General features: G+C 44.8%; 1 protein-coding gene across 2 annotated transcripts in view; it reads right to left on the minus strand.

Moving 5' to 3' along the window:
• Positions 1-27,944, minus strand: part of fhit (fragile histidine triad diadenosine triphosphatase) — a 1,333,995-nt gene that overhangs the window by 2,941 nt on the left and 1,303,110 nt on the right. The window contains exon 9 of one of the 2 annotated variants that reach the window (XR_015759402.1): positions 380-537. The exons of the other annotated variant lie outside the window; for it this stretch is intronic. The gene's annotated coding sequence lies outside the window, so the exon portion shown is untranslated. The remainder of the gene's footprint in view (positions 1-379; positions 538-27,944) is intronic. 2 annotated transcript variants of the gene reach the window in all.

Genomic DNA, 27,944 nt, shown 5'->3' on the forward strand with positions numbered 1-27,944 from the left:
GAAACAATGCCAAAGGTTTCCGAATATTTTAAGACTTTCTTTCAGATGTCACACAGGTACTGTGTATTATTAAGCAATGAGCTGGAACCTATTCGCACACCAGCGAGACAAGAACAGCAACAATATTTAAAGGAGACAGAAATCCATTTGAATTCAACTGAGACTTTATGGCAAAATAGAGCAAGGTATTTAGGATGTCCCATCAAAATGAAGCACTGTCTCATTTGACTGACACCACCAACATGAAAGGCCTCTGCACTAATTTTAACTGCAAGGCCACAATGAATCCTCAATCTTCAGCATCAATGAAATTTAGTGATGGCCAAAACTTCAGGTAGATGTGTAAGTGGGAAGGTAATTAAAAGGGCTACACACTTACAAAAACAGCAAATCTTTTGTTCCTTCTTGTTTCCAGCTGGCAATTAGATTTTCATTTACTTATTTCTCCCTGTTTCCTTTACTAACATGAAATGGTGCATGCTCTGCCCTGGATTAAAACTCAGTCAGCTGCGAAGGTATGTTCAGGATCTTGCTTTGCTATATGAAAAAGAAATGTTCCAACATTAACTATCATTGCATGCACAGGAGAAAAAGCATTATCATACTGTTTGGAAGAAAGTGATGGGTGGCTGTCTTCTAAACTCTGTACAGTGAACATACTCTTACTGTGTTGTTTGGTCAGAGTACCATGATTTTAACCAAGTGACAACAAAGGACAGCAATATATGTCCACATTGGAATGGTGCGTAACTTTGAAAACACTTATAAGTGATATTTGCCATCTACTTGCTGCCTTGGTCCTTCTAGGTCATAGGTTTGGGAGATGCTGCTGAGAAAACCTCATTGAGTTGCTAAGGTATCTCCTAATGACTGTGCATACTGCATCACTGATGGATCAGTGTTAGGTGGAATAGATTGTTTAGATGGTGGATGGATCACTGATTAAGTGGTTCCTCTAGATGGTGTCAAATTTTCCGTGTATTGTAGCTACATTTAAGCAGGCAAAGTGTTGAGTAACCCAACAAATTCTTGAATGGTGTCTTCTAGGAAGTGAAGAGCATTTGGAGAACCAGGAGGTGAATCACTCACCACAGAATATGCACACTAATCTGCTACCCCAAAGCCAAGGCATTTATGAGAGAAATGGTGGCCAGAGGGCATTAAGTACAGTTAAGAAAAGCTAGTCTCAGTGATGGTGACACTGAATCCATAGTTGATTGTTGCAAATCCCATCTGGTTCACTAACATTGTTTAGGGATGGAAATCTGCCATCCTTTCTTCGTCTGATCTAGATGTCCAGCCCCACAACAACTTGATTCTCAACTGCTCTCTGAACGGCCTAGCAACCAATCAATTCTAAGATAATTGGGATATGCAACTAATACTGTCCTTGCCAGCAATGCCTGCATGACATGACAGAATGGAAAACAAACAAATATAGCTGGTCCAGTTTGCATTCTGGTTAATTTGATGGCTGTCAGAGTGTTGGTGATGGTAATACCATTGAATGTCAGTGGGAGGTGTTTAGATTCTCTCTATTTGGAAGTGGTCATAGACTGTCACTGAGTTGGTTCAAATGCGACCTGCCACTTATCATCCCAAAGTTGGATGCTATCCAGGTCTTGCTGTGTATTAACTGAGGAATTAGGAATGAAATTGAAGATTTTGCATCATTACCATTTTTCCTCATTTACAAATCTGGAAAAGCCCTCCCTAACAGAACGTGGACTGCTGCAGTTCAAGAAGCCAACTCACCTCCTCGAGGGCAATTAGGAACAAATGATAAATAATGGCTCTGCCAGTGATGTCCACATTCTTATGAATAAATAAAACATATGCAAGCCAGCGGTGGAAGACTAATCACAAGAATTTTTTGAAGGTTCTCTCTGAAACATCTTTTCTCACTTCCACTATATTTGTGGTCAATAGTTTCATGGTGTTAAGATGGCCAGATATCTCCCAGCTTACCTTTAAAGAGGACACCTTTTGCCCCAGTGATAACAAAATTCCTTTACTGGTTCTTCTCTGATTGAATTTGTGAAGAAATACCTTAAAAGAAGTGTAACCATTTTCTTCCCATTCATGAGCTATTTCAAGAACCTGCAAATTCAGTAAGTCGTTGCAGACCTGCAAAATGAAGACAGCTCCTGTTTAAATTATGCCAACAGAACTGTTACAGTGCCAGATATCCTATCCTGGTATTGGACTGCTCAGTCCCATCTGGACAAAGAGCAGAAGACCAGAAAACCTACTTCTATGTCTTCCCAACACTTTGTATTGGACATACGACTACATCAGACCCAAGCACCTTGAGACATTGTAAGTCTAGAGATGCCGAGCTATTTCCTTTTCGGTATCACTTTTTAAAAATCTTTCACCAGCACAAAAACAGAAATGTTTCCTAATTCTTTTTCCATATTCTACACTGATCCTTACCATACCAACTTGAGAACCACATCACAATGATTTTTTTTTCTTTAAAAGAGTTAAGATTTACAAACAAGGCCCAGTTCCTGAAGTGTGTAAGCCAGTTAGTAAGACGTTCTCCTAATTTATAAACAAAATCTCTCCTTCTTTTCTGACAGCTCACCAAACCTGAAATGATCTGATGTCAGCAACAAGAACATCCAGTGATGCTAAATACTTTGGCACTGAAAGGACAAGCTCAGAGTTCCAAAAAGATTTCAAATTGATAAAATGGCTGGATCAAGTTTGCTATTTAAAGAACATGTCCATAATCTGAATTAATTTAAACAATTAATTTTTGGAAATATCATTTACATGATAGATTAATTAAATTTGACTTTCTTAAAATCTTCTTTTCATAGACGTGTTGGGAGGTGTAAAGTAGGCCAATACTTTTCAATACTTTGGGTGGCCATTCTTCCCTGAGGCAGTATAAAAGCTGCCAATTAAAATAATGAAATTATACAATTTTAATTGCTCATGGCATTTAGGTGTCACTAGCTGGGCTATCTTTTATTACCCTTCCCTAATTTCACTTGAGAAGGTAGTGATGAGCTGCCACCCAGAAACACTACAATCCTTGGGATTCAGGACTCTTACAATGCAGTTTGGGAAGGAGTTATAGAATTTTGATCCAGTGACAGTGAAGGAATGGCAATATATTTCTAAGTCATGCTGCTGTGTCACATTGACGAGAACTTACTGGTGGTGGTTAGATTAGATTACTTTACAGTGTGGAACAGGCCCTTCGGCCCAACAAGTCCACATCGACCCGCCGAAGCGCAAACCACCCATACCCCTACATTTACCCCTTACCTAACATTACGGACAATTTAACATGGCCAATTCACCTAACCTGCACATCTTTGTGACTGTGGGAGGAAACCGGAGCTCCCGGAGGAAACCCACGCAGACACGGGGAGAATGTGCAAACTCCACACAGTCAGTCGCCTGAGGCGGGAATTGAACCCGGGTCTCTGGCGCTGCGAGGCAGCAGTGCTAACCACTGTGCCACCGTGCCGCCCACCTGCATCTTCTGCCTTTGTCCTTCCAGGTAGTAGAGGTCACAGTTTTGGAATGCAATATCCAAGGAGTCTTCATGACTTACTGCAGTTCATTTGTAGTGGCACTGGTGGAGGGAGCATGTGCTTAAGGTGCTGGATGGGATGCCAATCAAATAGTCTGTTTTGTCTTAGATGGTGGGAAGCTTCTAGAAAGGTATTGGAGTTGCACTCATCTAGGCAAATTGAGAGTATTCCATCATACTCCTGACTTGGACCTTGTAAATAATGGGCAGGTTTTGGCAGTCTCACTGCAGAATTCATATCCTCTGACCAGCTCTTGCAACCATAGTATTTATATGGCCAGTCCAGTTACATTTCTGCTCACTGGTGAAACCCCAGGATGTGATAGTGGAGTAATACACCATTGGTAATGCTGCTAAATGTCAAGAGGAAATGGTTAGATTCAATCTTATTGAAGATGGTCATTGTCCTCTCATAACACTCCCATATTTAGCAAGGATTGGACCATTATGTCTGTGCAATTTCTGCTCTTGCTTCCTTCAATATGCATCTGATCTGGTCCTGGTGTCTTACTATTAATATGTACAACCAGCCTTTCTAATAGCTCCTTCTTATTAATGTATAGCTGGTATAGTGCAATAATTAATTCTTCACCTGTCGTCTTAGCAAAAAGGTATTGTTCTGGTTACAATTTCCCCTACTCTGGGTCTTCCTCTGTCCCTTATTCATCTGTGTGCATCAATTCCTCAGCTTCTCACCTTCGAGCTAGTGGCAAGTGGTGGTCCCGTCTCAATGGTAAGGTTACGAAGCACTGAGTATATCATGACAAATCTGGGCACCCATGCAGCTGAGTACTACAGGGGCTTCTCCAAATTGTTCTCAGCAGTAGGATCATTGACTCAGCACACAATGGTCTGCTCTGACACAGTTTGAAGTATTGTTATCATTATATGCTTACTTTTAGGTGATGTACTGTTCAAACACCAGAATTATGTAGGTGCCATGTGGTCAACAGATATCCCTGATATTTAGTAGCTGCAGGTTTGAGCTACAGGAAGAGGCTGAATAGTCTGGGGCTGTTTTCCCTGGAGCATCAGAGGCTGAGGGGTGACTTTATAGAGATTTATAAAATCATGAGGGGTATGGATAGGGTAAATAGACAAGGTCTTTTCCCTGGGGTGGGGGAGTCCAGAACTAGAGGGTAAAGGTTTAAAATGGGAGGGGAAAAATTTCAAAGGGAACTAAGGGGCAACTTTTTTTATGCAGAGGGTGGTGCATGTATGAAATGAGCTGCCAGAGGAAGTGGTGGAGGCTGGTACAATTCCAGCATTGAAAAGGCATCTGGATGGGTATATGAATAGGAAGAGTTTAGAGTGGCAAATGGGACTGGATTAGGTTAGGACATCTGGTGAGCATGAATGATTTGGACTGAAGGGTCTGTTCAAAGTTTGTGAGAAGATTTGTAGCTCGGGTGCTTGTTGCTGTGGTTCTGTTCGCCGAGCTGGAAGTTTTTGTTGCAAACGTTTCGTCCCCTGTCTAGGTGACATCCTCAGTGCTTGGGAGCCTCCTGTGAAGCGCTTCTGTGGTGTTTCCTCCGGCATTTATAGTGGCCTGTCCCTGCCGCTTCCGGTTGTCAGTTTCAGCTGTCCGCTGTAGTGGCCGGTATATTGGGTCCAGGTCTATGTGTTTGTTGATGGAGTTTGTGGATGAGTGCCAAGCTTCTAGGAATTCCCTGGCTGTTCTTTGTTTCACTTGCCCTATAATGGTAGTGTTGTCCCAGTCAAATTCATAGCACAAAACACTATATAGGACAAACAGGAAGACAGCTAACGATCCGCATCCACGAACATCAACTAGCCACGAAACGACACGACCAGCTATCCCTAGTAGCCACACACGCAGACGACAAGCAACATCCATCAACAAACACATAGACCTGGACCCAATATACCGGCCACTACAGCGGACTGCTGAAACTGACAACCGGAAGTGGCAGGGACAGGCCACTATAAATGCCGGAGGAAACACCACAGAAGCGCTTCACAGGAGGCTCCCAAGCACTGAGGATGTCACCTAGACAGGGGACGAAACGTTTGCAACAAAAACGTCCAGCTCGGTGAACAGAACCACAGCAGTGAAGGGTCTGTTTCCGTGCTGTACATCTCTATGATTCTATGACTGTATGAGCTACTCTTTGAATTATTATGGTGACTGAAATAGAGATGGCACAGAGGACTGCAACAGAATGAATGTATTGTGGCTTTTACCAGGATAGCAGGCTTGACTTGAATGAAGAGCTGCCTGTGGTCACATACTAGTTTCATGTTCAGTGGAATTCCTGCAATGTACCTGCCATCAGTGGCAGCCTGCATCATGGGAAAATCTGCAATCGTTTTTGTGTAAAGTTTTAATTGAAAATTTTCTAACACGAGGGAATGAAATTAAGTTGCCTCTTTCTTTGCACTGAAAGCGCTAGTTACCACAATTAGGCAGCAACACACTGCAAACTGTCACTGAAAGCAGCTTGGCAATATGCCAGATGCATAGAGGCACAGAAATAAGTCTCCTGGTACTTGTGTGGCATGAATGTTACTTGCCACCTATTAGCCTAAGCCTGATGTTGTCCAGGTCTTGCTGCATATAAACACAAGCTACTTTAGTGTCATGAATGGTGCTGACCATTATGCAATCTTCACCATATATCCCCATTTCTGACCTTATAATGGAGGACAGATAATTGATGAAGTAGCTGAAGATGGTTGGGCCTAGGATCTCCTGCAACGATGTCCTGGAGCTGAGATGACTAACCTCCGAATAACCAACACCATCATCCTTTGTGTTATATATGAGCCCAAATCTGCAAGAATTTTCCCTTTAATTCCTGTTTTGCTGGGAACTAAATTAGGAATGAATAGGAGGCCAGAATTGGAGGAGCACTGATATTCCAGAAGATGTGGGACTGAAAGGAATTACAGATGTAGGGAGCAGTGAGGTCATGGAGGGATCTGAAAACAAGGATGAAAATTTTATAATTGAGGTGATGCTTGACTGTGAGCCACTGTCAGTCAGCAGGTACAGGGCTGATAGGAAAACAGGATCTGGTATAAGTTAAGGGATGGATAGCAGAGTTTGGGGAGATCTCAAGGGTGCAAATTTCAGAATTTGGGATACCAATTATGGGTGCATTGGAAATGTTGAGTCAAGAGGTAATAAAGGCATGAATGAAAATGTTAGAAACAGATGAAGTACAATGATGTTACAGATGATACAGATCCATCATGGCTATCTGCCACTACCTTTCAAATCTGCATCCCTAGAATGAAGGAAACAGAGGTGAAGGCTATTTCACGAGAAACAGTCAGGAATAAAGGTGGAAGTGAGAATGCAACTGGGAGCCATTTGCTGCAGAAATGTAAACAGTGAGCCAAAGGTGAGCTGGCTTGAATTTTGAAAGTTTAATTGTAAATGAGAGGTTGTTTTGTAATTGCGGAAGGAGGCAGGGAGTGGAACAGGAATGTGGATGGTGAGTGACACAAGGAAGTGATCGGAGATTACTAATTCCTAATACAATTATGCACATCCAAATTCTAAATAAGTGTATGGTGTAGTGGACAGTGAAGAGGGTTACCTCAGATTACAACAGGATCTTGACCAGATGGGCCAATGGACTGAGAAGTGGCAGATGGAGTTTAATTCAGATAAATGCGAGGTGCTGCATTTTGGGAAAGCAAATCTTAGCAGGACTTATACCCTTAATGGTAAGGTCCTAGGGAGTGTTGCTGAACAAAGAGACCTTGGAGTGCAGGTTCTTAGCTCCTTGAAAGTGGAGTCACAAGTAGATAGGATAGTGAAGAAGGCGTTTGGTATGCTTTCCTTTATAGATCAAAGTACTGAGTATAGGAGTTGAGAGGTCATGTTGCGGCTGTACAGGACATTGGTTAGGCCACTCTTGGAATATTGCGTGCAATTCTGGTCCCCTTCCTATCGGAAAGATGTTGTGAAACTTGAAAGGGTTCAGAAAAGATTTACAAGGATGTTGCCAGGATTGGAGGATTTGAACTACAGGGAGAGGCTGAACAGGCTGGGGCTACTTTCCCTGGAGCGTTGGAGGCTGGGGGGTGACCTTATAGAGGTTTACAAAATTATGAGGGGCATGGATAGGATAAATAGACAAAGTCTTTTCCCTGGGGTTGGGGAGTCCAGAACTAGAGGGCATAGGTTTAGGGTGAGAGGGGAAAGATATAAAAGAGACCTAAGGGGCAACCTATTCACGCAGAGGGTGGTAGGTGTATGGAAAGAACTGCCAGAAGATGTGGTGGAGGCTGGTTCAATTGCAACATTTAAAAGGCATTTGGATGGATATATGAATAGGAAGGGTTTGGAGGGATATGGGCCGGGTGCTGGCAGATGGGACTAGATTGGCTTGGGATATCTGATCGGCATGTACAGATTGGACCGAAGGATCTGTTTCCATGCTGTACATCTCAATGACTCTGTGACAATAGTTAATGGACATAGAGGTATTCGAAAAGATGCAAGGCTGATGCCAGAAATTTGAGGTTCCATTTGTCAATAAAGAATAATCAGGCAATGTTTAATTCCTCTTATAAAGTGGAGCATGAGAGTGACCTGTCTTTCAAATTCTAACTGGTTTTGATCAAGTAGACTTGTGGGGAAGTGAAAAAGTGGAGGTTGTCAGTATAAAGTAGCCACCAAGAAATCATATAGCAAATTTAGAAGACACGCTTTAACCAAAGCGTGATAAGAGCATATGCAAGTCACAACCACAGAAAGTAGTTGAGGCAATTGACTTAGATGCACTTACTTGGATTTTAGACAAACATATAAGGAAGAAGGTTACACTGATAGATGAGGAAGAATGGAAGGAGGTTTGACTGGAACATAAGGCTTGTTTCGATGCTGTATATTCTGCTTGGGCCATCTGATTCTATGACTAGATCTTTGTCAAGGATACCAAAATGTTAGTTCATCACCAAATATAGAAATTGAGCATCAGATTTCCTGATGTACATGTTCAAAAGTGTCCCCAGCACAGATCCAAGCTGTGATCACCAGTGACTGCATTGATAGACTACCCGTTTTTCTACAAGTCACACGACAAAACTACATTTCAACAACACACTAGAGTCAGTTGAAATTTGGCTCTGATAGTTTTAGATTTATTCAGCGAAAAATTTTTTATAGTTCAATGAAGCATCTCTTGGCCCACCTCTCGGTGATACCTTAAACAACTCTCCTGTTCATCCTGTGCTATATAATTTGTAACTGGTAAAATGCACAGCCCACAACTATGTAGCATCAGGACATGATAAAAGGAAGAATAAAATGCCAGCCATTCAGGGATTTGAAATATGTTCAAAGCTAAAAGAGAAACTTACAGGGAAGAAACTTCCTCTGAAAAAAAGTAAACAAAAACCAGTCTAAAGGGTTCTTATAGCTATAGCACGAGGCAAATTAAACCCTCTAATCAATAGAAATATGTGAATGTACACTTTGCTCTCCATTTTAGATAACCCATGTTATGGTACAGCATGGTACAACTTTCTGGCAGGTTGTCAATGTTATTTTTCTTTATGTATGATCCAAGGGAACAAGTGATTGCAAACAAAGCAACAATGGCAGTCACTGCAACTAACACGGTTCTTCAACTAATGTCCACGTTAATATTCCAGTCCTTAGGAAAGGTGGGGTGGAAGTCAGGGAGAGTCAAATGTTAACCTTCTTTGTTGGCATGTAAACATTGAAGCCATTTGTAATGGGAAACAGTTCCAATAGGAAGGAGACTGTTTACATTTTTGGTGTGCAACAATGGTTTTAATAAAATTACAGGCACGGGACAATCTGTGACTTTGATTCTACAAAATGTTCATTTTGACATACATTTTAGTAGTTCCATACGCTCCTGCATCAAGCAAGCATGGTGAAATAATTTGCATTCTGCTGGATACTTATCAGAATAGCTGATGAATACTGCAGTTCCAGATTTTGAACTAAAGCCAGCAAAGGTTTTAATGTGAAACGAGGAGGAATATTCTAGAATCTCTCAGCTGTCCCTAGGTAAGTACATCAGTGTGCAATATAAAAAGCTCCAAAGAAAAATACAACAGTTCAGAGAAAATAGCAAAAAGGAAATAGAAGAGAAAAAAAAGAGCCATAAAGGAGAGGTGGAGAAATATAGCAATATAATATCATCAGAGGTAGGTAAAGGAATGAATACAGTCTCAGATTTAGCATGTGTAACACCACTAGCAATTGTCTTATATACAGTTAACTTAACAATGTATGCATTTTCAAAAGTTGAGTGACCACACCAAAAAGCATGAATATGAATAAAGCAAGTGCTCATTGCTAAATGCACACCGATGCAACAACTGACGACATTTGTGGAATTTCTGAGAAACAAACATCGAATTATTTCCAATATTCATAGAAAGAAGAATTAAATAATATATTTGGGAAAGTTATTTACATATTCTGATGGTTTTATGCAAATTGTAATTTTCATTTTTTTTAGGAAATCCTATTTTTCCGGAGAAATTGTTGCAATCCATGATAGTTATTATAGCATTAAATACAACAACAGCTCATAGTCTTACAGCACCTGCAACATACAAATTGCTTCAAAGTATATTGCAGATGCTTTATAAAACAAAATGGTTGGAGCTGGTTTTGACACCACTGATCCACATATTCTGACTGTAATACCAGCCTCCCTAGTAGTAAGATGCAAGAAAACCAGCCACACGCCTCCCTATAGAATATTAAAGAAGTTAGTATTGCAGATTTTCTTGCAGGTTTTTTTCTAAGGCACAAATCTCTGCTTCTTTAATCCTCATGTCACCTATTGTGCTTTTATGCATGATCTGTGCAGTTGTCGGTGCTCGGGTGTATCTGTTTTTCCAGCAGATTGTTAAACTTAATGTTTGAAAATGTAACCTGTTAGTAAAATCCAATATTTATAAACAGTGATGCTTACCATCTGTGAAGGTGGCTGAGAAGCATTGCAATGACATAATTCGTCATGCCAACCAAATAATAATCCGGTGAATCATTCTGACTTCTACTCACTCGTGTGTCAGGTGTCACCGTCTCCTCATTTTTGAGCTTTCATTTTACTTTAATAGTTTTCCAAAATTTTTCAAGGGATAAAAGGATGGAAGGGATAGGACTTTAAATAAATAACAGGAAGAAAAGCAGTTAGTTGTTCAGCTTCTCTGACAATATTTTCTGGCATTGTTACACTGTCAGAGCCTGTCAGTGAAGTCGGGCTGCAGTTGCTTCAAAATATCCTCAACACAAAGAAAGGCTTCAGGAATTTATGTCTCAATGATATCACTGAAGAAAGCCTCTTAGCTCTATAAATACATTGCATACAGTGCAGCTATCAATAGGTACTGAATATGCCAAGACTTTTCTTTCAAATCTGAAAATGTGTTGCTGGAAAAGCGCAGCAGGTCAGGCAGCATCCAGGGAACAGGAGAGTCGACGTTTCGGGCATAAGGGCTTATGCCCGAAACGTCGATTCTCCTGCTCCTTGGATGCTGCCTGACCTGCTGCGCTTTTCCAGCAACACATTTTCAGCTCTGATCTCCAGCATCTGCAGACCTCACTTTTTCTTTCAAATCACCTACCAAGGTTAAAAGTTATGTCTTCATATTTCCACGAAAAGTATTTGAATACCAAATTCATACATCATCTCTCAGTTGCCTTTAACACATCACAGATCTGACAATATTCTGCAAAACAGAAGGGACATTTGATTGGGGATACCCGGGAGTAAGGAATCAGAACAAGCTAACTCGGGAGCTACGTGATATCAGTAAACCACAAGAATTAGTAGCAACTACAATTTTCCTTACTAGCATCGAAGAATCTTTTGTTTGCAGCATTTTACATTTAGTACTTTGTTCCCTTTGTAGTCAATCTTTTTGCACACAGCAGCAGTTAAGTATACCTCTAAGAGCACAATAATATCTGGAAAAAAGTGCATCAATGCCTGCTAACATCCATGAAAGGGTACTAATGAGTTTTACAAAGTTGTTTCTAAGGATTACATGCTTTCCAGAAATATCTGCTAACAGTCATGTACAGTTAGACAATGTGCTGCATTTTACTCTGCTAACACCCCCTGACCCCTTTTTACCAGCTTGAAAATGGAAACTCATTTTATAAGATATGATTGATCGTCTTAAAAGGTAAAAGAAAACTCATTATATTGCAGAATAGGAGACAGCTCTGTGTGACATTTGATTTATCTGATGCTGTTCGAGATGACCTACATAACTCATTGTTGCAGCAGTGATGACAATAATTTAACGTCATTATGAAGAGTAATATAACCATCCACAGTGGTGATATAAATCAGAATTCACTGAGAGCCTTTTACTATTCAGTATTTCTACATCTCTGATGGATTTTTGTAAATAAACAGTCTCTTTGGCTCTGCCATTATGGGAAAAGGCCATGTTGCAAGATTACCAGCAGGTGGGGCAATTTCCCCTCTGTGAATGTTTTTTTGTCCTTCGGAGTTATGGTCAAGTTGACAAAATTGTACTAAATAGTTAAAGGAAATACTGTGCAGGCTGGAAATCTGAAATAGACAGAGAAAATGATGGAAATGCTTAACAGGTCAGGCAGCATCTGTGAAGTGAGAAACAGAGAACTCTGATGAAAGGTCATCAGTCTGAAATGTTAACTCTCGAAGAATGTTGCCTGATTTGTTCAGTATTTCCAGCAATGTTCTGTTTTTGCCACAAAATCACTGATCTTCGTACGTAACATAGTAATGAAATTTTAAAAAGGCCAATTTTCTTTATCACTAACATGATCTGGCATCCCATTTGTCTCCTGTTCCCTTCGAATAAACATCAGCATTAGCTTTGATTTAAAATTTAACCAACAAATATGGTTTTATTTTCTCACATTCTGTAACAGTGGGGGTAAAGCTTTCATAATACAGAACCCTGTGACAGATCTCCTGCCATCATCAGATCCCCGAATCATCATCTACAGCTGCTTCATCAATGATCTTCCCTCCATTATAAGGTCAGAAATGTGGATGTTCGTATAATGTTCAGCTCCATTCGGGACTCCTCAGATAGTGAAGCAGTTCATGTTCAAATGCAGCAAGAGCTGGACAATATCCAGACTTGGACTGACAAGTACCATTTGCTCCAAATTAATCGCAGGCAACAACCATCTCCGATAACACACAATCTAACCATCATCTTGTGACATTCAATGGCATTACCATCACTGAATCCCCCACTATCTTGGGGGCTACCATTTATGAGAAACTGAACTGAACTAGCCATATAAATACGATGGCTGCAAAAACAGGTCAGAGGCCAGGAATCCTGTAGTGAATAACTCAGCTCTTGACTCTCCAAGGTCTGTCCATGAGTACAAGGCACAAGTCAGGAGTGTGATAGAATACTCCCCAATTTACTGGGAAAGTGCAGCCCCAACAACAAAAAAACCTTGACTCCATTGAGGATGAAACAGCCCACCACTGAAGCTCAGTAGCAGCAGTGTGTGCTATCTAGATGATGCAATGTAGAAATTCACCAAGGATCCTTAGAAAGCACCTTCCAAACACACGAGTACTTCCATCTAGAAGGACAAGGGCAACAGATCCATGGGAACACTACCACCTGCAAGATCCCCTCCAAGCCACACACCATCCTGTTTTGGAAATATGTCGCTTTTCCTTCACTGTCACTGGGTGAAAATCCTGGAACTCCCTCCCTAAAGGATTGTGTGCATGTCTACCTAAACAGCATATGGATGACAGCGATTCAAGAAGGCAGTTCACCATTGCCTTCATAAGAGCAACTAAATAGGCAATAAATGCTGACTCCAGCCAGCGATGCCCACATCCCATGTGTAAATAACAATGTATGGGATCAAAGACAAACTGAGGAACTGAAAGTCACTTCACAGATAATGGGTGATTTCAGGTTCCCCAGTATTGACAGCTATTTTCCAAAAGAATTGCAACCACATTAAGTAATAGAGAACAATATTATGAATACCAGGAAGAATAAGATTCAGCAAACACAATTATTAGGTTAGTCTGTTGACAAATACTTTTTCATTTGCAAAACAAGCACTTATGACAGAGAGTCGAACAGGAACTGGTTTTATGGATGAATAGTAGGAATCAGAAATAATTAGCCTATAAGTCAGATGTATGCCCGTTGTTTCACCCCTCTAGAGCTCTTGGCCCAATCATACACTGTCACACAAATTAGAAAAGCCAGCTGAGCTGCACCACCATTTTCAATAACATTGCAGTGGATTTTATTAATGACTTCCTTAAGCAACAAATACTGCTGCTACTCGAGATTCAGATGCTAATTTGCATCGTTAAAATTGCACAGAATATGGAAATTAATAACAAGTGCGATGTGATCTCCCTGGAGATAAAAACAAAAATTGCACCAAAGGCTAAAGCTTATCCCCAGTGTACAACCCCCTTGAGTAAGTGGACAAATACATACGTCACTTGCTGTATGCTGTTAAGAGAGAAACGTTAAAGGTGAAATTTCGCCTGGTGTGGAATTCCACTGGTCAGCGGGAAGAAAATTCCGACCCTAAGTCCATCTCCAAGCCGGTGTTCTTCTCTGACCACTGCCTCCTGCTGGCCAACTGTCACCTACAGGATGAGCAGCGGGCTGGTAAGGGAACGTGAAAACTGAACACCAAGCTGTTGACCCCGGGAAGCATCGAGGAGCTCAAGAGGGATTACGCAGGTTGGAGAACCGTGAAGCCCCTCTTTGAGTCTCCAGCGGACTGGTGGGAAACAGTAAAAGGGAACATCAAGAGGTTCTTCATCCTCAAAGGTGTTCAGGAGGCGAGAGAGAGGCGGGGAAAACTGTCCCAGCTCCAAGAAAGTATCCAGAACCTGCTCCTGCTGCAGACGTTGGGAGTCGATGTCACGGAGGACCTCAAGGAGATGAAGGGCCAGCAAGCCTCGCTCTTTGCCTCGGAGGCCTCCAAGATAATCTTCCGGTCCAGGGTCCGCTTGGTGGAGCAGGACGAGACGTGCTCACGTTTCTTCTTCCAGAAGGTGCACAAAGAGAGCTCCGTGCTCAGCAGCCTGAAGGAAGAAAATGGCTCGATAACGTCATCTCAGGCTGACGTCATGAGGATCAGCAAATCCTTCTATGCCAGTCTGTATGACTCGAAGCCAACCGACAGCGCGGCCTCCAAGTCGTTCCTGTCCTCTATCACGGAGGTCCTAGACGACGGAACACGAGAGAGGCTGGACCAGCCGCTATCTCTGGATGAGCTGACCAAGGCCCTCGAGTCCTTCGAAAAGAATAAAACTCCCGGAAGCGACGGCTTACTGGTCGAGCTCTATTCCGCTCTTTGGGACTTGATTGGCCGGGACCTGCTGGAGGTGTATGTCAGTATGCTTCGGGCAGGTACCATGAGTGAATCCATGAGGAAAGGCATCATCACCCTCATCTACAAGCAGAAGGGGGAGAGGGAGGAAATTAGAAATTGGAGACCGATCTCACTGTTAAACACAGACTACAAAATCTTGTCAAAGGTCATCGCCAACCGGGTCAGGTCTGCTCTGGGATCGGTGATTCACCCTGACCAAACCTGTGCTGTACCGAGCAGGAAGATCGCTGAGAGTCTCGCACTCCTCAGAGATACGATTGCCTACGTGCAGGACAGGGGGGGTGGACACCTGCCTCATCAGCCTGGACCAGGAGAAAGCCTTTGACAGGATATCACATACATATATGAGGAATGTCCTCTCCAAAATGGGCTTAGGGGAGGGAATCGCCAATTGGATCAGACTGCTCTATACCAACATTGTCAGTGCAGTCTCAATCAATGGGTAGGAATCAGATAGCTTTCCAGTCAGATCTGGAGTCAGGCAGGGCTGCCCCCTCTCTCCTGCCTTGTTTGTGTGTTGCATAGAGCCGAGTCCATCAGGAAGGATGCGAGCCTGAGAGGGGTGACTATTATGGTAGTGGGGGTCTGCAGGTTAAGGCCTCCCTGTACATGGATGACGTCGCCATTTTCTGCTCGGATCCACTGTCCGTGTACAGACTCATGTGCATCTGTGACCAGTTCGAACGGGCCTCGGGGGCCAAGGTAAACCGAGGCAAGAGCGAAGCCATGCTCTTCGGGAACTGGGCCGACCAATCCTCTATCCCCTTCACCGTCAGGACTGACCACCTGAAGGTGCTGGGTATTTGGTTCGGGGAGGGCTGGGGCGTGCGCCAAGACCTGGGAAGAGCAGAGGGGGAAGGTGAGACAGAAACTGGGCAGATGGGAGCAATGGTCGCTCTCCATCGCGGGTAAAAACGTGGTCATCAGGTGTGAGGTACTCTCAGTATTGTTTTATGTGGCACAGGTCTGGCCTATCCCCAGAACCTGTGCCGCCGCAGTCACCCAGGCCATCTTCCACTTCATGTGGAGATCAAAGATGGACCGGGTCCGAAGAGACGTAATGTACAAAGACCAGTGCAATGGGGGAAAAAACACACCCAATGCCACCCTCACCCTGATGGCCACCTTTGTGTGTGGCTGCATCAAGCTGTGCGTGGATCCCCGGTACGCAAACACCAAGTGTCACTACGTACTGAGGTTCTACCTGTCCCCGGTGTTGCGAAGGATGGGCCTGGCCTCGCTGCCGCGGAACGCTCCGAGTAGTTGGACCGCTCCGTACCACCTGTTCTTCGTGGAGAAATTTATGAAGAAAAACACCTTTGACCACAAGTCCATCAGGAAGTGCTCAGCACATAGTGTCCTTGAGACCCTTCGGGAAAAGGAGAGCGGTTCCCTGAGCAGACTGTCAAAGCCATTTGGCAGAATGCCTCATTGCCAGAACTTTCCAACAAGCACCAAGACATGGCTTGGCTGGTGGTGAGAAGGGCTCTGCCTGTGAGATCCTTTATGCATGCCCTGACTCTCTGCCGCACTGCACGCTGACCTCGAAGCGGCTGCGGGGGGGGACGAGACTGTCACACACCTCCTTCTGGAATGTGCCTATGCAGAGGAAGTCTGGAGAGGAATGCAGTGGTGTTTGTCGAGGTTCGTCCCGAGCAGCGCTGTGACGCGGGACTCCGTGCTCTACGGCCTGTTCCCCGGGACGCACACCGAGACGAACATCAACTGTGCCTGGAGGATCATCAACTCGGTGAAGGACGGTCTCTGGGTGGTCCGAAACCTGTTGATCTTCCAGCTGAAGGAGTTGACCCCGACTGAGTGTTGCAGACTGGCACATTCCAAGGTTCCAGGACTACGTGTTGAGGGTCGCGCTGAAGCTTGGGGCAGCTGCCGCCAAGGCGCGGTGGGGAAAGACCACCGTCTAACATCTGCCTGCCTAAGAAGAACAGGGGGCCCACGCAGTCATTTCGGGCTCCGCTGGCGTCTGAGCTCAATGTAATCGCACCAACCTGTGAATAGGAATGATTACCCTGTTTCGATACGCAAAGAAATGGAATGTTTACAGAAGGATGGCATGTCCAATTGTATAGATCAAATATTTATGAATAAAGTATATTTTTGAAATAAAAAAAAATCTCCATGAGGTGGTGTCACTCGGGGAGCAAATGAACAAATGCTACCTGCTTTGCAGAGTTTTTTTCAGCATTTTCTGCTTTTTTTCCCCTGTGTTTGTGGCTGATCGGGAAGGGAGTGATTTGGTGGGTGCGGGGGTGGGTGGTGAAGTTACTAAATGCGGGAAGATGCACGGGAAGCTATTGTCCATCGGGAATGAATTGAAACTGATCAGTATTTGCTGACAAATCCCGAATAATTCTGTCAATTTCCTGGTAAGCAACAAGCACGGAGTTGAAATGTCAAGTTTCAGAACGTTGGGGAATTCACAGATTTGTTTACAAATTGCTGCTGTTTTAATTTAATTTAATTTAATTTGTGTTGGATTTGCGCACGATTTGTCCCTTGCTTTGGGATCAGGAAATTCCACAGGTCTGTGAGCTTGGGGAATTGGAGCACTGACTCTCAGTGAATCGGGCCTGAGCTGCTGTTTCCAAGCAGCGAGTACCTCATGCAGAAACATGACCTTCACCAGTTTAATTCCCATTGATGGTCACTGATTGTCAGTCTGAGCTATCAGATATAAGTCAATAAACTTAAACCAGCCTTAAAGACTCACTGTAGGCAGCTAGGGCAACAGTGAGCAGGGAGTTAATATAAGATTTGATCTTATGAGTGGAAAGTTCATTCCATTTTAAGTTCAGTTGGATTCATTTCTAGTGTTAGGTTGGCCCAGTCTTTGGAGGTGAGTAGGAGGGGAACAGAAAAACCAAGGAAAATAATAAAAGAAATGTGACAGATTGAGAAGCACGACAGTGTCTTTCACCATCTCGGAACTAAACTTCACCAGTTCCGTTCACACATACTGATTCAGTATGTGGATGTACATACTAGACAAGGTGCAAAACTTGACCTACTCTTGGGAAATAAGGCAGGGCAAGTGACTGAGGTGTCAGTGGGGGAGCACTTTGGGGCCAGCGACCATAATTCTATTAGCTTTAAAATAGTGATGGAAAAGGATGGACCAGATCTAAAAGTTGAAGTTCTAAATTGGAGAAAGGCCAATTTTGATGGTATTAGGCAAGAACTTTCGAAAGCTGATTGGAAGCAGATGTTCGCAAGTAAAGGGATGGCTGGAAAATGGGAAGCCTTCAGAAATGAGATAACAAGAATCCAGAGAAAGTATATTCCTGTCAGCGACAAAGGGGAGGCTGGTACGTAGAAGGAATGCTAGATGACTAAAGATATTGAGGGTTTGTTTAAGAAAAAGAAGGAAGCATATGTCAGGTATAGACAGGATAGATCGAGTGAATCCTTAGAAGAGTATAACGGAAGTAGGAGTATACTTAAGAGGGAAATCAGGAGGGCAAAAACGGTTAAAGGTAGATAAATCCCCAGGACCTGATCAGGTGTACCCGAGAACTCTGTGGGAAGCTAGAGAAGTGATTGCTGGGCCTCTTGCTGAGATATTTGTATCATCGATAGTCACAAGTGAGGTGCTGGAAGACTGGAGGTTGGCAAACATGGTGCCACTGTTTAAGAAGGGCGGTAAAGACAAGCCAGGGAACGATAGACCGGTGAGCCTGACCTCAGTGGTGGGCAAGTTGTTGGAGGGGATCCTGAGGGACAGGATGTACATGTATTTGGAAAGGCAAGGATAGTCAACATGGCTTTGTGCATGGGAAATCATGTCTCACAAACATGATTGAGTTTTTTGAAGAAGTAACAAAGAAGATTGATGAGGGCAGAGCAGTAGATGTGATCTATATGGACTTCAGTAAGGCATTCGACAAGGTTCCCCATGGGAGACTGATTAGCAAGGTTAGATCTCATGGAATACAGGGAGAACTAGCCATTTGGATACAGAACTGGCTCAAAGGTAGAAGACAGAGGGTGGTGGTGGAGGGTTGTTTTTCAGACTGGAGGCCTGTGACCAGTGGAGTGCCACAAGGATTGATGCTGGGTCCTCTACTTTTTGTCATTTACATAAATGATTTGGATGTGAGGATAAGAGGTACAGTTAGTAAGTTTGCAGATGACACCAAAATTGTAAGTGTAGTGGACAGCGAAGAGGGTTACTCAGATTACAACAGGATCTTGACCAGATGGGCCAATGGGCTGAGAAGTGGCAGATGGAGTTTAATTCAGATAAATGTGAGGTGCTGCATTTCGGGAAAGCAAATCTTAGCAGGACTTATACACTTAATGGTAAGGTTCAAGGGAGTGTTGCTGAACAAAGAGACCTTGGAGTGCAGGTTCATAGCTCCTTGAAAGTGGAGTCGCAGGTAGATAGGATAGTGAAGAAGGTGTTTATTGGTCAGAGTATTGAGTACAGGAATTGGGAGGTCATGTTGTGGCTGTACAGGACATTGGTTAGGCCACTGTTGGAATATTGTGTGTAATTCTGGTCTCCTTCCTATCGGAAAGATGTTGTGAAATTTGAAAGGGTTCAGAAAAGATTTACAAGGATGTTGCCAGGGTTGGAGGATTTGAGCTATAGGGAGAGGCTGAACAGGCTGGGGCTGTTTTCCCTGGAGTGTCGGAGGCTGAGGGGTTACAAAATTATGAGGGGCAAGGATAGGATAAATAGACAAAGTCTTTTCCCTGGGGTGGGGGAGTCCAGAACTAGAGGGCATAGGTTTAGGGTGAGAGGGGAAAGATATAAAAAAGACCTAAGGGGAAACTTTTTCACGCAGAGGGTGGTACGTGTATGGAATGAGCTGCTAGAGGATGTGGTGGAGGCTGGTACAATTGCAACATTTAAGAGGCATTTGGATGGGTATACGAATAGGAAGGGTTTGGAGGGATATGGGGCAGGTGCTGGCAGGTGGGACTAGATTGGGTTGGGATATCTGGTTGGCATGGACGGGTTGGACCGAAGGGTCTGTTTCCATGCTGTACATCTCTATGACTGGATGACATCACCTTGTGCTCACTGATTCACATTAGCTCTCTATACCTGATGAAGGGCTTTTGCCAGAAATGTCGATTTTCCGCTCCTTGGGTGCTGCCTGACCTGCTGTGCTTTTCCAGCACCACTCTAATCCTCATTAGCTCCCAGTCAAGCAACAATGGCATTCCATAATTCGCAGACCAGAAGCTATAAATGTGTTCGGCAAAATGCAAATCTTTTAAATTTGTGATAAGATAAATTCCAAATGCTTTATTTTGCCAACATTTTACAATGGCCCCTTGAGTGAGAGAGAAACTGAGATGTACCCTGCTCACATGAAACTGTTGGATAGCCATGTCCTGACTTCCATGGGTTTGTGAGTAGAGTTTGAGGCGGAATTTCAACATTCAATGAATTGGGAAACTGGAGGCTTCTGTTTGTCTGTGGCTTTGAATTCAGCCATGGGTTTTGCACCTGACCTCTGGTTTCCCAATCAGTTTCAACAGATGACCCTGGTGATGAACTGCTGTGGTTTGTTTCCGCTCCATGACTTAAAAGGTTCCCAGGAAGTTCAGAATCAAAGCATTGTGGGCCGCTTGTATGTGTCTGCTCTGTTTTGTGGCATTGTAGCTGAGTGAGGAGAAGACTATTGCTAGCTGCTGTTAGGTCTTTTGCTCAGGCTGCTCCTCAAAGGTCTAAGGTGGAGCTGTAAGTGACCATTATGCTGCTTTGAAGACTAAAAAGGCAGAAAAGCAGATTAAAAACAATAAATGGAAACAGAAATGTCTCCTAAATTATTGAAAATCACTTCCCAAGCAGTGAAAGCACACTCTAAGAAATGTTATGAACAAAAAGCCTTTTATTTCAGCTGGGAGCCATTATTCAAAGGCTTTCTTGCTTGTCAGTTGCTCAGTCCCATTATTTCTGTTGTTCTATCTTGTTTAACCTAATGAATTCTAAGAAACCAGAGAAATCCATGTACTCAGAGTTAATGACAGAATCCAGGGTCAATATTACAATTAATTAATACTTCACTGAAGAACTGTTCTGAAGAAAGGTCATTGCACTCAAACCTCCTTTCCACAGACTTACTGAGTATTTCCAGCAATTTCTGTATTTCTTTATCACTAATAACTGGTTAGGTCTCAGCCAACCTTGTGTCCTATTAGAATCATAGAGTTACAGAGATGTACAGCACGGAAACAGACACTTTGGTCCAAATCGCCCATACCGAACAGATATAGAACAAAGAACAAAGAAAATTTACGGCCCAGGAACAGGCCGTTGGCCCTCCAAGACTGAGCCGATCCAAATCTACTGTCTAAACCTGTTGCCCAAATTCTAAGCATCTGTATCCCTCTGCTCCCCACCTACTCATGCATCGTCCAGATGCATCTTAAATGCATGTCTGCCTCTATCACCCCTGCTGGCAAGGTGTTCCAGACACCCACCACCCTCTGTGTGAAGTACTTGCTGTGTGTATCCCCCTTAAACTTTTCACCTCTCACCTTGAAAGCGTGACCTCACGTTATTGAATCCTTCACCCTGGGGAAAAGCTTATCTCTATCTACACTGTCCATACCCTTCATGATTTTGTAAACCTCAATCAAGTCCCCTCTCAATATCCTTTTTTCTAATTAAAACAAACCTAACCTACTTAACCTCTCTTCATAGTTAGCACCTTCCATACCTTGCAACATCCTTGTTCACCTTCTCTGCACCTTCTCCAAAGCGTCCACATCCTTTTGGTAATGTGGCACCCAGGAACTGTACACAATATTCTAAATGCAGACAAACCAACGTCCTGAACAATTTTAACATGATCTGCCAGTTCTTGTACTCAATACCCCATCTAATGAAGGCAAGCTACCATATACCTTCTTGACCACTCTATCCACTTGTGCAGCAACCTTCAGGGTACAATGAACCTGCACTCTCAGATCTCTCTGCTCATCAACTTTTCCCAGGGCTCTTCCATTCATTGTATAATTTGCTCTAGAATTAGACTTGCCTAAATGCATCACCTCACATTTGTCTGGATTGAACTCCACCTGCCACTTTTCCGCCCAACTTTCCAGTCTATCTATATTCTTCTGTATTCTTTGACAGTCCCAGCCCAATCTAGTCCCACCTGCCAGTATCTGGCCCATATCCCTACAAACCCTTCCTATTCATTTATCCATCCAGATGCCTTTTAAATGTTGCAGTTGTAGTAGCCTCAATCACTTCCTCTGGAAGCTCATTTCATACATGTTCCACCCTCTGCATGAAAAAAGCTGCACCTTCAGTCTCTTTTATATCCTTACCCTCTCACCCTAAACCTATGCCCTCTAGTTCTGGACTCCCCCACCCCAGGGAAGACACTTTGGCTATTTACCCTACCCATGTCCCTCATAATTTTGTAAACCTCTATAAGATCACCCCGCAGCCTCCGACGCTCCAGGGAAAACAGCCCCAGGCTATTCAATCTCTCCCTGTCGTTCAAATCCTCCAACCCTGGCAACATCCTTGTCAATCTTTTCTGAACCCTTTCAAGTTTCACAACATCTTTCCAATAGGAAGGAAACCAGAATTGTACGCAATATTCCAAAAGTGGCCTAACCAATGTCCTGTACAGCCACACATGATGTCCCAACTCCTGTACTCAATACTCTGACCAATAACGGAAAGCATACCAAATACCTTTTTCACTATCATATCTACCTGCGATTCTATTTTCAAGAAAGTACGAACCTTCACTCCAAGGTCTCTTTGTTCAGCAACACTGTCTCGGACCTTACCATTAAGTGTATAAGTCCTGCTAAGATTTGCTTTCCCAAAATGCAGCACCTCACATTTATCTAAATTAAACTCCATCTGCCACTTCTCAGCCCATTGGCCCATCTGATCAAGATCCTGTTGTAATCTGAGGTAATCTTCTTCACTGTCCACTACACCTCCAATTTTGGTGTCATCTGCAAACTTACTAACTGTACCTCTGATGCTCAAATCCAAATCATTTATATAAATGATGAAACGTAGTGGAACCAGCACTGATCCTTGTGACACTCCACAGGTCACAGGCCTCCAGTCTGAAAAACAACCCACCAACATGAGCATGACCACATTTGTAAGAACACATTAAGGGTAATGTAGAAGGTAATGTACCAGAATTACATTATGAATAAGGGACTTCAGTTTTGGGAGAAGCCTAGAGAAGATGGGATTGTACTCCTTAGGGCATGTAGCAGTAAGAGGAGATTTAGTAAATACAATAAAATTATAAGGGGACCTGATAAAGCAAATGAGGAGAAATTATGTTGAAGTAGTCAGTTTTCCACAAAAAAGAGAATTTTATTTCACTGTGAGTTATGATGATGTGGAAAGGGAGGAGGAAGTAAATTCAGTAATAACTCTCAAAAGAGTAATGTATAAATAATTGAATAGGAAATATTGACAGGACAATGAAGAAAGAGTAGGAGAACAAGTCATTGTTGATTACTGTTTCCACCATGACAGGCTTTAAGATTCAATGATGCTCAACTTCCAAGATAAAAAAAAGATAATTTACAAGTTGTAAAAGTATTCAAAAACAGAGATTGAAGAATAAGGCTAACTGCTACCTCACCCACCCCACCACACCCCCACCATTTGTCACCTGAGAAAAGACCAACTGGCAAAGTTTGATGGGTACTTTTGAAACTCCTCCAAGGCCCTGATACAATTTTCAGGCAGGACTTTAATCTTTTTTGCGTACAATAGCTCTTAAATTTACCAAATTAACTAAGGTTTCCCTTTGACAAGGGCACTGTGATAGAGGACAAAAAGTCTCATTGGAAACAATAAAATTAAACTAAAATGTTGTTTTGATGGCTAATGACCCAATTCAGCCCCTGCAGTGCCCACTAGTCATGTATAGCCTCATCCAGGTGTGGAGACAACAATGAAAGTGAGATGGGCAAATGGCCTCATCAATCTGCCACAGTTTGTACCTGTTGTGGTCACTTTGGCTCGCCCCAGGAGCAAACTAAAAAAAAGGTCCTCTGATCTTCTCCCCTGACATTGGTGGCCAAAAGGCACCTTATTTAAATGTGCACGTTAGTGTTCTACTCAAGTTGTGGATCTCTGATTTTGATTTTACTGTATACATAAGAGGACCCTCCCTGTGTAAAGTAAACCCAATTGTCCTAACATTGCTCTCCAGCTAACCTGTTCAGTTTAAATAAGACCAAGCTTCTAAAGTTTTTGGCATCGTGGAGAATGACTCTGGGCAAGTCCCAAGAAATTTTGTGTTGTTAAAAATGAGCTCCTTCTCATATTCTTGATGGGGCTATTAAAATGCAACTCATGTTTTAAAAAATACTTCAATTGGATTCTTGCCTTGACGTGGATCATGTTCATTTTCCCACACACATATCTCACCAACATAATGCTCATCTAGACAGTTGCAGCTGCTCACTTATTTACTATTGAACAATAATCTCACTGGTTTAATATAATTCATATTGTTTGAAATTTGCATAATGCAAATTTATAAAAGGGACTTTAAGTGCTGAAGTTGGAATTGTATGTCATAAAATCATCAGCTTAATTTAATAGGAACTTTTTCAGAGGTAGTAAATTACCTGTGTGATGCTTTTCAATCTAATTTAAAATGGTTTTGTCTTTGGTTTCATTCCTGACTATTGCAGATAGGAAGTGTGTATTTTTTTATTTTTTTTTCTTGACGCTTTTTTTTATTTACCCCCACACTACGGCCTAAGTGCGGTCGTGCTTATTTTTTCCCCAGCACCATGGTGTGTGTGCGCAGGTGTGAGACACAGTGAGAGACACAAGGTGCACGAATCTTTATTCAATTTCCACCACCAGGAAGATAGGATGACACCCAAGAGGCCAGTGACAAGCAGTGCCCTTCACAAAAGGGCAATGCTGTGTGATTAAACATTGAAGGGGAGGGCAGGGATTAAATCCAAATAGAGTTGGAGGGGGAAATAATGCACTCCACTCCCTGCGGCGCCCACCTCTCCCTGAACAACTCCAGGGTGTTGGTGGACACCGCGTGCTCCTTCTCCAAGGACACCCGGGCTCTAACGTAACCGCGGAAGAGGGGCAGGCAGTCGGCCCTAGCGACCCCCTCCACGGCCCGCTGCCTGGACCTGTTCATGGCCAGCTTGGCCAGGTCCAGGAGCAGACCCTCGAGGAGGTCTTCAGACCTGCCCTCCCTCCTCTGTACCGGGTGGCCGAAGATCAGGAGCATGGGACTGAAGTGCAACCAAAAGCAGAGGAGGAGGTTTTTAAGAAAATCAAAAAGGGAGTGCAAATGCCCACACCCAATATACATGTGGTCCACGGATTCCACAGCACCAGAGAACAAGCAGTTGGGCTGGGAGTCCGTGAACCACCGCAATCTGCGGTTGCAGGGGACCGCTGCGTGCAGCACCCTCCACCCCAGATCCCCGCGAAAAAGGGGGCAGACTCCTGCATAGAGAGCCCTCCACTGGGGATCCCCACCGCCTGGTGGCAAATGGGCACGCCAAGGCGTGTCCGGACGGTGGATGACAGAGAAGAGGTGGACGGTGTGCAGCAGCAGTCGATACAGGGCCCGCCTTTTTACATCTTTAAAAGGGACAAAATGAAAATTCCGGAGGCGGCTCAGGTTGTGGGGCACAGGCTCCCGCAGGATGTACGGGACCTTGGGGCCAGATTCCGTCCGGGCTGGGGTGAGTGCGGACGGAATCCCACTGCACACCTGAGCGTCCTCCAACTGGTGCACTATGTCGGGTCCGAGCACCGCCGTTTTAAGGCGTCGGATGGCGGTGGCCATGTATCGGACGTCTACCGCTGTCCTGCTCACTATGTCCTGCGGCAGCGTCCAGCCCAGGCCCCCGGCACCCAGCACGTCCCCGACCCTGGTCACCCTCGCCGACACAGCCTCCCCTCCGACAGCCACTCGAACCCGTGAGTACGGAGGTGCAGATTCCTGAGCAACGGCTCCCTGACGACAGCCGCTACTCCTGCCGGAGGGTAGGCGCGGCGCGATTCAACCATGTTCCAGACAGTGATCAGGTCCTGGTAAAAGACAGGCAGCGTCTTGAGGGCGATCTCCAAACCGTCATTGTCGACGAACAGGAGCTGCGTGTCATAGTTGAGGTTACGCACCTGGCGGAAAAAATACGTCGCCAGGGCGCACCACCTAGGAAGAGGCTCGACGTAAAGGTATCGCTGCAAGGTCTGAAGGCGGAACGTCGCGACCTGGGTGCGGACGCACACTAGCGACTGACTGCCCTCCTCAATAGGGAGACTCAGAACCTGCGCGGCGACCCAGTGCATCTTTTTGTCCCAGAAGAAGTCGACCAACGTTCTCTGGATGTCAGCGACAAAGCCAGGAGGAGGGACCAAAGTGACCAGCCGGTACCACAGCATGGCAGCCACCAGCTGGTTTATGACCAGCACTCGACTCCTGTAAGGTCGCACTCGGAGCAGTCATGTCCAGCGGCCTAGGCAAGCCGAGACCTTGGCCTCCAGCTCCTGCCAGCTGGCCGGCCAGGATTCCTCAGCCGGGCTGAGGTAGACCCCCAGGTAAAGGAGATGGGTGGTACTCCAGCTGAACCCCCGTAACTCTTCCGGCAGAGAGTCCACCCGCCACGGACCGACCAGTAGTCCGGAACATTTGACCCAGTTGATCCTGGCGGAAGATGCTGCCGAGTACACGGCCTGGTACTCGCGCATCCTCCCCACATCAGTCGGGTCGAAACACGTCGTCGGAAAGTGAGGAGCACGTCGTCGGCGTAGGCCGAGAGGACCACCCCTGTGCCCGCGCCGCGCAGAACCAGCCCCGACAACCTCCTCCGCAAGAGGCGCAGGAAAGGCTCCACGCACAAGGAATAAAGCTGGCTGGACAGTGGGCAGCCTTGATGCACTCCTCTCCCAAAGCGAAGGGGCGCCTTCAGGGACCCGTTAACTTTAACCAGACACTCTGCAGCGGCGTACAAAAGTCGGATCTGGGCGACGAACTGCGTCCCAAGCAGAGTCCCGAGCAGGTACTCGTGATTGACCCTGTTGAACGCCTTCTCCTGGTCGAGAGACAGGAAGGCGCTTGGCAGACCAGCCCGGTGACAGAAATGAATCAGGTCCCAGACCTGACGTGTATCCTCCGGCCCGGGACTGTGTAGGACTGGTCCGGGTGAATCATGTGGGCCAGCACGGAAGCCAGGCGAGAAGACAACACCCTGGAGAAGATTTTGTAGTCCGTGCTGAGGAGGGAGACCGGACGCCAGTTCTTCAAAGAACGAAAGTCCCCCTTCTTTGGCAGCAGGACAATGACCGCCCTGCGCCAAGAAAGGGGCAATCCTCCGGCATTTAAACACTCCCCCAGGACCTGTGCATAGTCGCTCCCCAGGACGTCTCAGAATGCCTGAAGAACTCCACAGTCAGCCCGTCCAGTCCCGGGGACTTGCCCCTCGAGAGCCGGTCAAGGGCGCTGGTCAGCTCCTCGAAGGTGACAGGAGCGTCGAGCCTTCCGGCGTCCTCCAGGCCGAGCTGCGGCAGGTCCTCCCACAGAACTCTGCGAGCATCCTTGCTGGACGGATCCGGAGAGAACAGAGCCGTATAATAGTTTCGGACGTCGGACCTGACACCCTCCGGATCCGAGACGAGGGACCCGTTGTCGGCCAGCAGCACTAGGAGCTGCTGACGGGTGCCATGCCTTTTTTCCAGTGAGTAGAAGAAGGGGAAGCCATGGTCCAGGTACTGGAGGAGCTGGATCCGCAACCTCACCTACGCATCCCGAGCCCCGACGAGCTGCAGGTCCTGGAGCGCGGCCTTCTTCTCTTCGTACACCCCGCGCAGGGCCAGGTCCGCATCGGGCTGACCGAGGCATGACTCCAGGTCGAGCATCTCCCTCTCTAACTCCCCGATCCTAGATTTCTGCCTCTTTGTGACCCCCTCGCGTACTCCTGACAGAAGACACAGACGCGAGCCTTGCCCACGTCCCACCATAGCCTCAGGGAGGGGAAGGAATTTTGTATTGAAGGGCT

The sequence above is a fragment of the Chiloscyllium plagiosum genome, unplaced genomic scaffold (genome assembly GCF_037043375.1).
Source record: "Chiloscyllium plagiosum isolate Xiang-an unplaced genomic scaffold, Cpla_swu_hap1 HiC_scaffold_14, whole genome shotgun sequence".
In the NCBI taxonomy this organism is placed as follows: domain Eukaryota; kingdom Metazoa; phylum Chordata; class Chondrichthyes; order Orectolobiformes; family Hemiscylliidae; genus Chiloscyllium; species Chiloscyllium plagiosum.